The sequence below is a fragment of the Triticum aestivum genome, chromosome 1A, assembly GCF_018294505.1.
Source record: "Triticum aestivum cultivar Chinese Spring chromosome 1A, IWGSC CS RefSeq v2.1, whole genome shotgun sequence".
Classification (NCBI taxonomy): domain Eukaryota; kingdom Viridiplantae; phylum Streptophyta; class Magnoliopsida; order Poales; family Poaceae; genus Triticum; species Triticum aestivum.
This window is the reverse complement of record NC_057794.1, coordinates 531,534,727-531,545,785: the sequence shown is the minus strand read 5'-3', so window position 1 is coordinate 531,545,785 and position 11,059 is coordinate 531,534,727.

Below are 11,059 nucleotides of genomic sequence, written 5' to 3'. Positions count from 1 at the left end.
CTCTTTCTTTACCATGTTTCCTAGCAACAAAATCTTTCTTATCATAATGTTGGTTCTTTGATTGTGGGTTATCAAGATCAACAACAGGTTCAATTTCTACATCATTATCATTACTAGGTTGAGCATCATCATGAACATTATCATTAACACTAGTTTCAGGTTCATTACCAGATTGAGTTTCAGCATCAGAAATAGAAATACCATTTGGATTCTCAGGTGTTTCAGTAACGGGTTCACTTGAAGCATGCAAAGTCCTATCATTTTTCTTTTTCTTCCTTTTAGAAGGACTAGGTGCATCTATATTATTTCTGTGAGAATCTTGCTCAATTCTCTTAGGGTGGCCTTCAGGATACAAAGGTTCCTAAGTCATTCTACCACCTCTAGTCATAACTCTAACAACATTATCATTATCCTTACTATTCAATTCATTGAGCAAATCATTTTAAGCTTTAAGTACTTGTTCTACTTGAGTGGTAACCCTAGAAGCATGTTTACTAATAAGTTTAAGTTCACCTTTGACATTAGCCATATAATCACCCAAGTGTTCAAGCATATTTGAATTATATTTCAATTGTATACCAAAATAAGCATTAAAGTCTTCTTGCTTAGACATAAATTTATCAAACTCATCTAAGCATGGGCTAGCAAACTTAGTAAATGGGATTTCAGCTTTATCATATCTATAGAGAGAATTTACCTTTACTACCTGTGTTGGGTTATCAAGACCATGAGTTTCTTCAATAGGTGATGGATCAAGATCATATGTTTCTTCAACAGGCGGTAAATTAAGACCATGTATTTCTTCAATAGGAGGTAAATTCTTAACATCCTCAGCTTTAGTGCCTTTTTCTTTCATAGATTTCTTTGCCTCTTATATATCTTCAGGACTGAGAAATAGAATACCTCTCTTCTTCGGAGTTGGTTTAGGAATAGGCTCAGGAACTGGCTCCGGAGGTGTCCAATTATTTTCATTTGTCAACATATTATTCAATAGAATTTCAGCTTCATCAGGTGTTCTTTCCCTGAAAACAGAACCATCACAACTATCCAGGTAATCTCTGGAAGCATCGGTTAGTCCATTATAAAAGATATCAAGTATTTTATTTTTCTTAAGAGGATGATCAAGCAAAGCATTAAGTAATTGGAGAAGCCTCCCCCAAGCTTGTGGGAGACTCTCTTCTTCAATTTGCACAAAATTATATATATATCCCTTAAAGCAGCTTGTTTCTTATGAGCAGGGAAATATTTAGCAGAGAAGTAATAAATCATATCCTGGGGACTACGCACACAACCAGGATCAAGAGAATTAAACCATATCTTAGCAACACCCTTCAATGAGAACGCAAATATTTTAAGGATATAAAAGTAGCGAGTTCTCTCATCAGTAGTGAACAGGGTGGCTATATCATTTAATTTAGTAAGATGTGCCACAACAGTTTCAGATTCATAGCCATGAAAAGGATCAGATCCAACCAAAGTAATTATATCAGGATCAACAGAGAATTCATAATCCTTATCGGTAACACAGATAGGTGAAGTAGCAAAAGCAGGGTCAGGTTTCATCCTAGCATTTAGAGATTGCTTATTCCATTTAGCTAATAACCTCTTAAGTTCATATCTATCTTTGCAAGCTAAAATAGTTAAAGAGGCTTCTTGATCAAAAACATAACCCTGAATAACAAGTGATTCTTCATCATCACTTTCATCAGTATTATCAAATTCAATATTTTCAATCTCTCTAGCCCTAGCAAGTTGTTCATCAAGAAATTCACCAAGTGGCACAGTAGTATCAAGCATAGAAGTAGTTTCATCATAAGTATCATGTATAGCAAAAGTGGCATCATCAATAACATGCGACATATCAGAATGAATAGCAGAAGCAGTTTTAGGTGTCGCAAGCTTACTCAAAATAGAAGGTGAATCAAGTGCAGAGATAGTTGGCAGTTCCTTACCTCCCCTCGTAGTTGAGGGATAAATCTTGGTTCTTGGATCTTTCAAGTTCTTCATAATGATAAGCAGATATAAATCCCAAGTGACTCAAAGAATAGAGCTATGCTCCCCGGCAACGGCGCCAGAAAATAGTCTTGATAACCCACAAGTATAGGGGATCGCAACAGTTTTCGAGGGTAAAATATTCAACCCAAATTTATTGATTCGACACAAGGGGAGTCAAAGAATACTCTCGAGTATTAGCAGCTAAGTTGTCAATTCAACCACACCTAGAAACCTAGTATCTGCAGCAAAGTATTTAGTAGCAAAGTAATATGATAGTAGTGGTAACGGTAGCAAAAGGTAACAGTAGTAAAAGTAATGTTTTTGGTATTTTGTAGTGATGATAGCAATAGCAACGGGAAAGTAAATAAGCGAAGAACAATGTATGGAAAGCTCGTAGGCAATGGATCAGTGATGGAGAATTTATGTCGGATGCGGTTCATCATGTAATAGTCATAACCTAGGGTGACAGAGAACTAGCTCCAGTTCATCAATGTAATGTAGGCATGTATTCCGAATATAGTCATACATGCTTAAGGAAAAGAACTTGCATGACATGTTTTGTCCTACCCTCCCATGGCAGCAGGGTCCTAATGGAAACTAAGTGATATTAAGGCCTCCTTTTAATAGAGTACCGGAACAAAGCATTAACACATAGTGAATACATGAACTCCTCAAACTACGGTCATCACCGGTAAGTATCCCGATTATTGTCACTTCGGGGTTAACGGATCGTAACACATAATAGGTGACTATAGACTTGCAAGATAGGATCAAGAACACTCATATATTGATGAAAACATAATAGGTTCAGATCTGAAATCATGGCACTCGGGCCCTAGTGACAAGCATTAAGCATAGCAAAGTCATAGCAACATCAATCTCAGAACATTGTGGATACTAGGGATCAAACCCTAACAAAACTAACTCGATTACATGATAGATCCCATCCAACCCATCACCGTCCAGCAAGCCTACGATGGAATTACTCACGCACGGTGGTGAGCATCATGAAATTGCTAATGGAGGATGGTTGATGATGACGATGGCGACGTATTCCCCTCTCCGGAGCCCCGAACGGACTCCAGATCAGCCCTCCCGAGAGGTCTTAGGGCTTGGCGGCGGCTCCGTATCGTAAAACGCGATGAATTCTTCTCTCTGATTTTGTTCTCCCCGAAACACAATATATAGAGTTGGAGTTGGAGTCGGAGAGGCACCAGGGGGGCCACGAGGGAGGGGGCGTGCCCTAGGGGGGCAGGCGCACCCCCACCTTCCTGGATAGGTGGTGGGCCCCCTGGCCTTCATCTTTTGCAGGTATTTTTTATATTTTCCAAAAAGTTGCTCCGTGAAGTTTTAGGTCATTCTGAGAACGTTTGTTTCTGCACATAAATAACACCATGGTAATTCTGTTGAAAACAGCGTCAGTCCGGGTTAGTTCCATTCAAATCATGCAAGTTAGAGTCCAAAACAAGGGCAAAAGTGTTTGGAAAAGTAGATACGATGGAGACATATCAAGGTTGGACTGGTGTATTGATCCGCACAAGACAAGTTCTTAAACTTGCCCGGGAAATGGGATCAAAGAAGCACAATATGGTCGAAACCATAGCTGCAAGTGATCCAATTTAATGACACCGAAAGAATTATCCAAATGATTAAATATTTTTCAAGAAGCTTCCATGATAAGTTCCTCATTGGGTCCATGGGCATGAACACAAGTTCAAGTTCAAGGTCGACTCCCACTTCTTCAATGCATAACCTTTCATTTTACTTCTCGCTTTGGATGAAACTATAGTGTAGAAATTTTATCTGGCGAAACAACAGAAGAGTATGACTGATGAAAACTTTCGGGTTCACATAGATTAAGGAAGGCATAGGTCCAAGCCATCGGGGCATCTTAGAAACATATACCACAAGTTTCGAGAGTAATTATCACCCGCTCGAAAGTAGAGCATGGTTGGAAAAATCAGAGAATAGGATTTACCAATGGCATTATTTATCAGGGAAAGAACTCCTCGAGGGTTTTGTATACAAAGGACACTGTCGGATGATAATTCAACAAAGGACCCGATGGTCCATAATGAAGCTGATGTGAGCATTGGCTCACAACCAGAGGAGGAAACAATGTAAAGGCACTAGATTACAGAAACAACTGATGAATTCAAAGCTCAATTGCAAAGGATTTATGATTTCCAAATCAAGGGACCAGAAGCAAATGCTCTGATTAAGGATGTATTAGTTGCATAGGCTTAGGGGTACAATCGATGGCAATTTGATTGGTCGAGATCCAACTCATGTTTATAATAACGTCTGAGCCGGAAGGATGAATTCTAGGATCTGACGGAGGATTGCGAGCATTCACAACATATTGAATCAATGGACTCAAAATGATAGTGACAAAGGCTGCCAATAAGATTACAATACGTATGGGATTAACTATAATGCAAGCAAAAGTTTCAAGAGCACTAGGCTGTTGAGGATTTTGAGAAGATCGAATGTTATTTTGAAGACTTTTGTGAAATACATGAATCAACTAGGATGAGCGGATACTCGGTAAGTGCGAGAAATTATCCGTAGGGGTATTCAGGTGGTGAAGAAATGCAAGGCGGTAGGCACAAAGGATTCTCAGATTATCAGAGAATTTTTCAGGGTATCAAGTAATATCAAGGGCAACTAGGAATGAAGATATGAACGACAAGTGTAAGTAGTTATCCACAAGGATTTATCGATGAAAGGGAATTGCAAAAGTGATGGCACAAGTCTCGAGAGAACATCATAGAGTATCTTTGGAATCTTCTGGTGCAGTAGGCGATCATCTGTGATAAGGGGCTCTCCGGGTGAAAGTGATCACGAGATCCTAATGTTAGATTAAGTAAAATTCATTTAACCCGAATAGAAGAGAGATCAAAGTCCCAGAGTATAGACAAGGAATAAAAGATTCTAATACCACCCAATGGCGACATGGGCCCGTAAGACACACAACCATGTTAGTAAAAGTTTTGTAATGTCTAGACTCGACTTCGGCCAAGGAGTGTGCAAGGGGGATTCCTACAGGCAGTCGGCTCTGATACCAACTTGTGACACCTCCGATTCAAACATACACTAATCATACACGCAAACTTGTACGATCAAGATGAGGGACTCACAGGAAGATATCACAACACAACTCCAAAAATAAAATAAGTCATACAAGCATCATATTACAAGCCAGGGGCCTTGAGGGCTCGAATACAAGAGCTCGATCATAGACGAGTCAGCAGAAGCAACAATATCTGAGTACAGACATAAGTTAAACAAGTTTGCCTTAAGAAGGCTAGCACAAACTGAGATACATATCGAAAGAGGTGCAGGCCTCCTGCCTGGGATCCTCCTAAACTACTCCTGGTCGTCATCAGCCGCCTGCACGTAGTGGTAGGCACCTCAAGTGTAGTAGGAGTCGTCTTCGACGGTCGCATCTGCCTCCTGGACTCCAACCTCTGGTCGCAACAATCTGGTATGGAAGGGGAAAAAAGGGGGAGCAAAGCAACCGTGAGTACTCATCCAAAGTACTCATAAGCAAGGAGCTACACTACATATGCATTGGTATCAAATGAAAGGGGTAGTATATGTGGACTGAACTGCAGAATGCCAGAATAAGAGGGGGATAGCTAGTCCTGTCGAAGACTACGCTTCGGGCAACCTCCATCTTGCAGCATGTAGAAGAGAGTAGATGGTAAGTTCACCAAGTATCATCACATAGCATAATCCTACCCGGTTGTATCTGGCACTTGGAAGGGTGTGTTTTATTTAGTATCCGGTTCTAGTTGTCATAAGGTCAAGGTACAACTCCGGGTCGTCCTTTTACCGAGGGACACGGCTATTCGAATAGATAAACTTCCCTGCAGGGGTGCACCACATTTCCCAACACGCTCAATCCCCTTTGGTCGGACACACTTTCCTGGGTCATGCCCGGCCTCGGAAGATCAACATGTCGCAGCCCTACCTAGGCACAACAGAGAGGTCAGCACGCAGGTCTAAATCCTATGGCGCAGGGGTCTGGGTCCATCGCCCATTGCACACCTGCATGTTGCGTGGGCGGCCAGAAGCAGACCTAGCCCCCTTAATACAAGAGCAGGCTTACGGTCCAATCCGGCGTGCGCCGCTTAGTCGCGGACGTCACGAAGGCTTCGGCTGTTACCACGACGTCGAGTGCCCATAACTGTTCCCGTGTAGTTGGTTAGTGCGTATAGGCCAGTGGCCAGACGCAGCTCAAATACCAAGATCTCGTTAAGCGTGTTAATTGATGTAACCACAGACGCCAACCAGGGCCAGGCCCACCTCTCTCCTAGGTGGTCTCAACCTGCCATGTCGCTCCGCCACAAAGATCCACACAGAGGGTCATCGGGGCAAAGGTCCTTTCAGCCCCCAATCCGTGAATCACTCGCGGGTACTCTACGAGCCGACCCGACTTTAGTCACCATAAGTATCATGTATAAGATATATAATATATACCCGTGATCACCTCCCGAGTGATCACGGCCCGATAGTATAGCATGGCAGACGGACAAGAATGTAGGGTCACAAACGGAATACTAGCATCCTATACTAAGCATGTAGGATTGCAGGCAAAGGTAACAACAGTAGTATCAAGGACAGGCTATGCATCAGGATAGGATAAACGGAAATCTGTAACATGCTACACTACTCTAATGCAAGCAATAGAGAGAAGAATAGGCGATATCTGGTGATCAGGGGGGCTTGCCTGGTTGCTCTACAGACAGAAACGGGCCCTCGAAGGTGAAGTAGGCGATCACTGGTTCAATCGCGGTCTCGGGGCCTATCGAAAAGAAGTAACGGAGGGGAAACACAATAAATAACAGAGCAATCAAATCATCGCAAAGCATAACATGGCAATACACGGTGCTAGGGGTGATCTAACGCCGTACTAGGTGCTACCGGTGAAAGGGGGAAGCATCCGGGAAAGTATTCCCGGTGTTTCGCATTTTCGGACAGATGAACCAGATGGGAAAAGTTGCATGTTCGCTATCCTAGGAACGTGTGGCTGACAAATGGACTGCGTATCCGGATTCGTCTCGTTGTTCTGAGCAACGCTCATGTATAAAGTATGTTGATCCAAGATACGGTTTATTTTCTATTAATTTTTAAAGTTTTATTCATTTTCTGAAGTTATTCCTAATTCGAAATTAAAAAATAAAATGCTATGGGTACCCAGAAATGTACCCAGCAGAATACATGTGAGGCCGACAATGGGGGTCCAGTCAACTGTCTAGCCAGCAGTTGACTGGTCAAAGGTCCAGTGGGTCCCAGGTGTCATAGGCAGTAGTTCAATTGATTTTGACTATTTAGCTTAATTGGTGGTGGGACCTATCTGTCAGCGAGACATTTAACTTCAGAGTTATTTTGAACTAATCTAAGTTAGTGTGGGGGGTCCACTTGTTAGGGGTGTTAGGGGTGGCTGTTAGTGGGGGATTAGTACCCTAACTAAATAGGGGGCAGCCTCATTAGCAGGCACAACTGGCAGAGGCCACGGGCTAGCACGCGTGCTCGCGGGCATGGCTGGGGTCGGGCGCGGCGCGGCCAGCCGGCAGGGGCTGCGGCGGGCGAGCGCAGCAGGGCACCCGCACGCTGTGTGCGCCAGAGCAGGGTGCGGTCGGTGACAAGCAGTAGCGGCGGCGGTAACACGAAGCAGCAGCGACGAGATGCGGAGGCGGCGGGCTACGGCTAGCGGAAGCGGGAGCGACCAAGCGCAGCAACAGGAGGCCGTGGCGGCGCTAGGCAGCTGCGCGACAACAGCAAGCAATCACGCGGGGCCGCGGCAACATCGAAAGGCAGAAGCGGCCAAGCAGGGAGCGGCCGGGACGGGCCCTGGCGCGCGACGACGCAGCCATGGCAAGCTGGGCGGTGGGGTGCAGGGGCACCGCGGAGGGGGCACGCGCGAACGGGCGTGGGATGCGGGCACGAGCGCAAGGGCGCGGCAAGCAGAGGAGAGACCTTGGGCGCGGGCGTAGGCATACGTGTGCGGGTGAGCTCGGAGGTCCGGTCATGGTGGCCTCAATAGGAGCAGGCGGCCACAGCGACTAAATCGAAGGGGATAAGGAGGATTCGGGGGGAGGATCTCACCACGGAGCTGGGGACGTGGTCGGGGAGGCCGGGATGGTGCGGATCGACAGCAAGATGGCGGCGGCCCGAGGAAGAAGACGAAGATGATGCAGTTATGCAGCTCCCCAGCTTGATGCGACTCCCAGAACGGATGATGTCGACCGTGGAAGACCTCGTGGACGTACACCTGAGCGACGACAACAACGATGGCCGCGGCAACAATGACGATGAGTGCGGTCACCGCGCAAGTTCTCGAGCTCGTTTTGAGCCGAAGAAAAGAGGAGTGAAGGGGGTCGAGGGGGCGACTGGTCCAGCATGGGTTAGGGTTTCGGGGGGGGGCATCAATATAGGCCGAGGGGGCACGTGGTGGCCATCCATAGCCATGGTGCCCTGGATGTGTGCCACGCCCTCCTCTGCATCTGTAGCGTGAGGTAAGGGAAAGGCCCTAGTGGGTTGGACCGAATGCACTGTAGGTGCTGATAGCCCAGCCGCACAGTAGTTTAGGTCATTTGCCTTTTTTCTTTTTCTATTTTCTGTTTTGTATTTTCTTCTCTGTTTACATTTAATTTTACTACTACATAATTTTAATTAGCTATGAAACTTCGCACCTAATTCATGCACAAAAAGTTTGGAGTCAAATGAAGCAATTCAAATTTATATTTGAATTTAAATGTTTTTATTTAATCCCGCTGTTGCACTAAAATATTCCTAGGGGAAAACAAAAAATTCATTTAATGTTGGTTCCTACATGTTAATTACTTGGTGAATATCTGCAACCCATTGAACATTTTAGTGTTGCCGTTTTGGAGAAATATTATTTTTGACATTATTGTAATTTTTGAATTTGAACTTGGCTTGGATCAAAGTGGGGTTTAGAAGATTGATTGCGACGCCATGGCACCATTAGTGTGTGATTACCGTAGCTTGATTATCCAGGCGTCACAATATGTATCTAGATCGAGACTTAGAGTCATCTAGATCGGTGTCAAAAGCTTGCATCGATGTAACTCTTTATGATGAACTCTTTTATCACCTTCATAACCGAGAAAAATTTCCTTATTTCAATAAGGATAATTTTGACCGCTGTCCAGTGATCCACTCCTGGATCACTATTGTACCCTCTTGCCAAACTCATGGTGAGGTACACAATAGGTCTAGTACATAGCATAGCATACTTTATAGAACCTATGACTGAGGCATAGGGAATGACTTTTCATTCTCTTTCTATTTTCTGCCATGGTCGGGTTTTGAGTCTTTACTCAACTTCACACCTTACAAATCAGGCAAGAACTCCTTCTTTGACTAATCAATTTTGAACCCCTTCAAAATCTTATCAAGGTATGTACTCATCAAAAGTCTTATCAAGCGTCTTGATCTATCTTTATAGATCTTGATGCCCAATATGTAAGTAGCTTTACAGGTAATTCGTTCTTTGAAGAACTCCTTTCAAATTCTCCTTTATGCTTTCTAGAAAATTCTACATCATTTTCGAACAGCAATATGGCATCCACACATACTTATCCGAAAGGCTGTAGTGCTCCCACTCACTTTCTTGTAAATACAGACTTCACCGCAAGTCTGTATAAAATTATATGCTTTGATCAACTCATCAAATCATATATTCCAACTCCGAAATGCTTGCACCAGTCCATAGATGGATCACTGGAGCTTGCACACTTTGTTAACACCTTTAGGATTGACAAAACCTTCTGGTTGCATCATATACAACTCTTTTTTAATAAATCCGTTAAAGAATGTAGTTTTGATATCCATTTGCCAGATTTCATAAAATGCGGCAACTGTTAACAATGATTTGGACAGACTTTGAAGCATCAATACGAGTGAGAAAATCTCATCGTAGTCAACACCTTGAACTTGTCAAAAACCTTTTACGACAATTCGAGCTTTGTAGATAGTAACACTACTATCAGCATCCGTCTTCCTCTTGAAGATCCAATTATTATGAATGGCTCACCGATCATCGGGCAAGTCAATCAAAGTCCATACTTTGTTCTCAAACATGGATCCCATCTCAGGTTTCATGGCCTTAAGCCATTTCGTGGAATCTGGGCTCATCATCGCTTCCTCATAGTTCATAGGTTCATCATGGTCTAGTAACATGACTTCCAGAACAGGATTACCATACCACTCTAGTGCGGAACTTACTCTGGTTGACCTATGAGGTTCGGTAGTAACTTGATCTGAAGTTTCATGATCATCATCATTAACTTCCTCCCTAATTGGTGTAGGCATCACTGGAACTGATTTCTGTGATAACTACTTTCCAATTCGGGAGAAGGTACAGTTACCTCATCAAGTTCTACTTTCCTCCCACTCACTTCTCTAGAAAGGATCCATTCTTAGCAACGAATATCTTGCCTTCGGATCTGTGATAGGAGGTGTACCCAAAAGTTTCCTTGGGGTATCCTATGAAGACGAATTTCTCCGATTTGGGTTCAAGCTTATCAGGTTGAAGCTTTTTCACATAAGCAGCACAGCCCCAAACTTTAAGAAACGACAACTTGGGTTTCTTACTAAACCACAGTTCATATGGTGTCGTCTCAACGGATTTAGATGGTGCCCTATTTAACGTGAATGCAGATGTCTCTAATGCATAACCTCAAAATGATAAAGGTAAATCAGTAAGAGACATCATAGATCACACCATATCTAATAAAGTACGGTTATGACATTCGGACACACCATTACGTTCTGGTGTTCCAGGTGGCGTGAGTTGCGAAACTATTCGATATTGTTTCAACTGAAGGCCAAACTCGTAACTCAAATATTTCGTCTCCGCGATCAGACTGTAGAAACTTTATTTTCTTGTTATGATGATTCTCCAGTTTACTCTGAAATTCTTTGAACTATTCAAACGTTTCAGACCTGTGTTTCATTAAGTAGATACCCGCCGCGAGCCTCAACACTCATCGGACCGCATACATCGGTATGTATTTTTTCCAACAAGTCG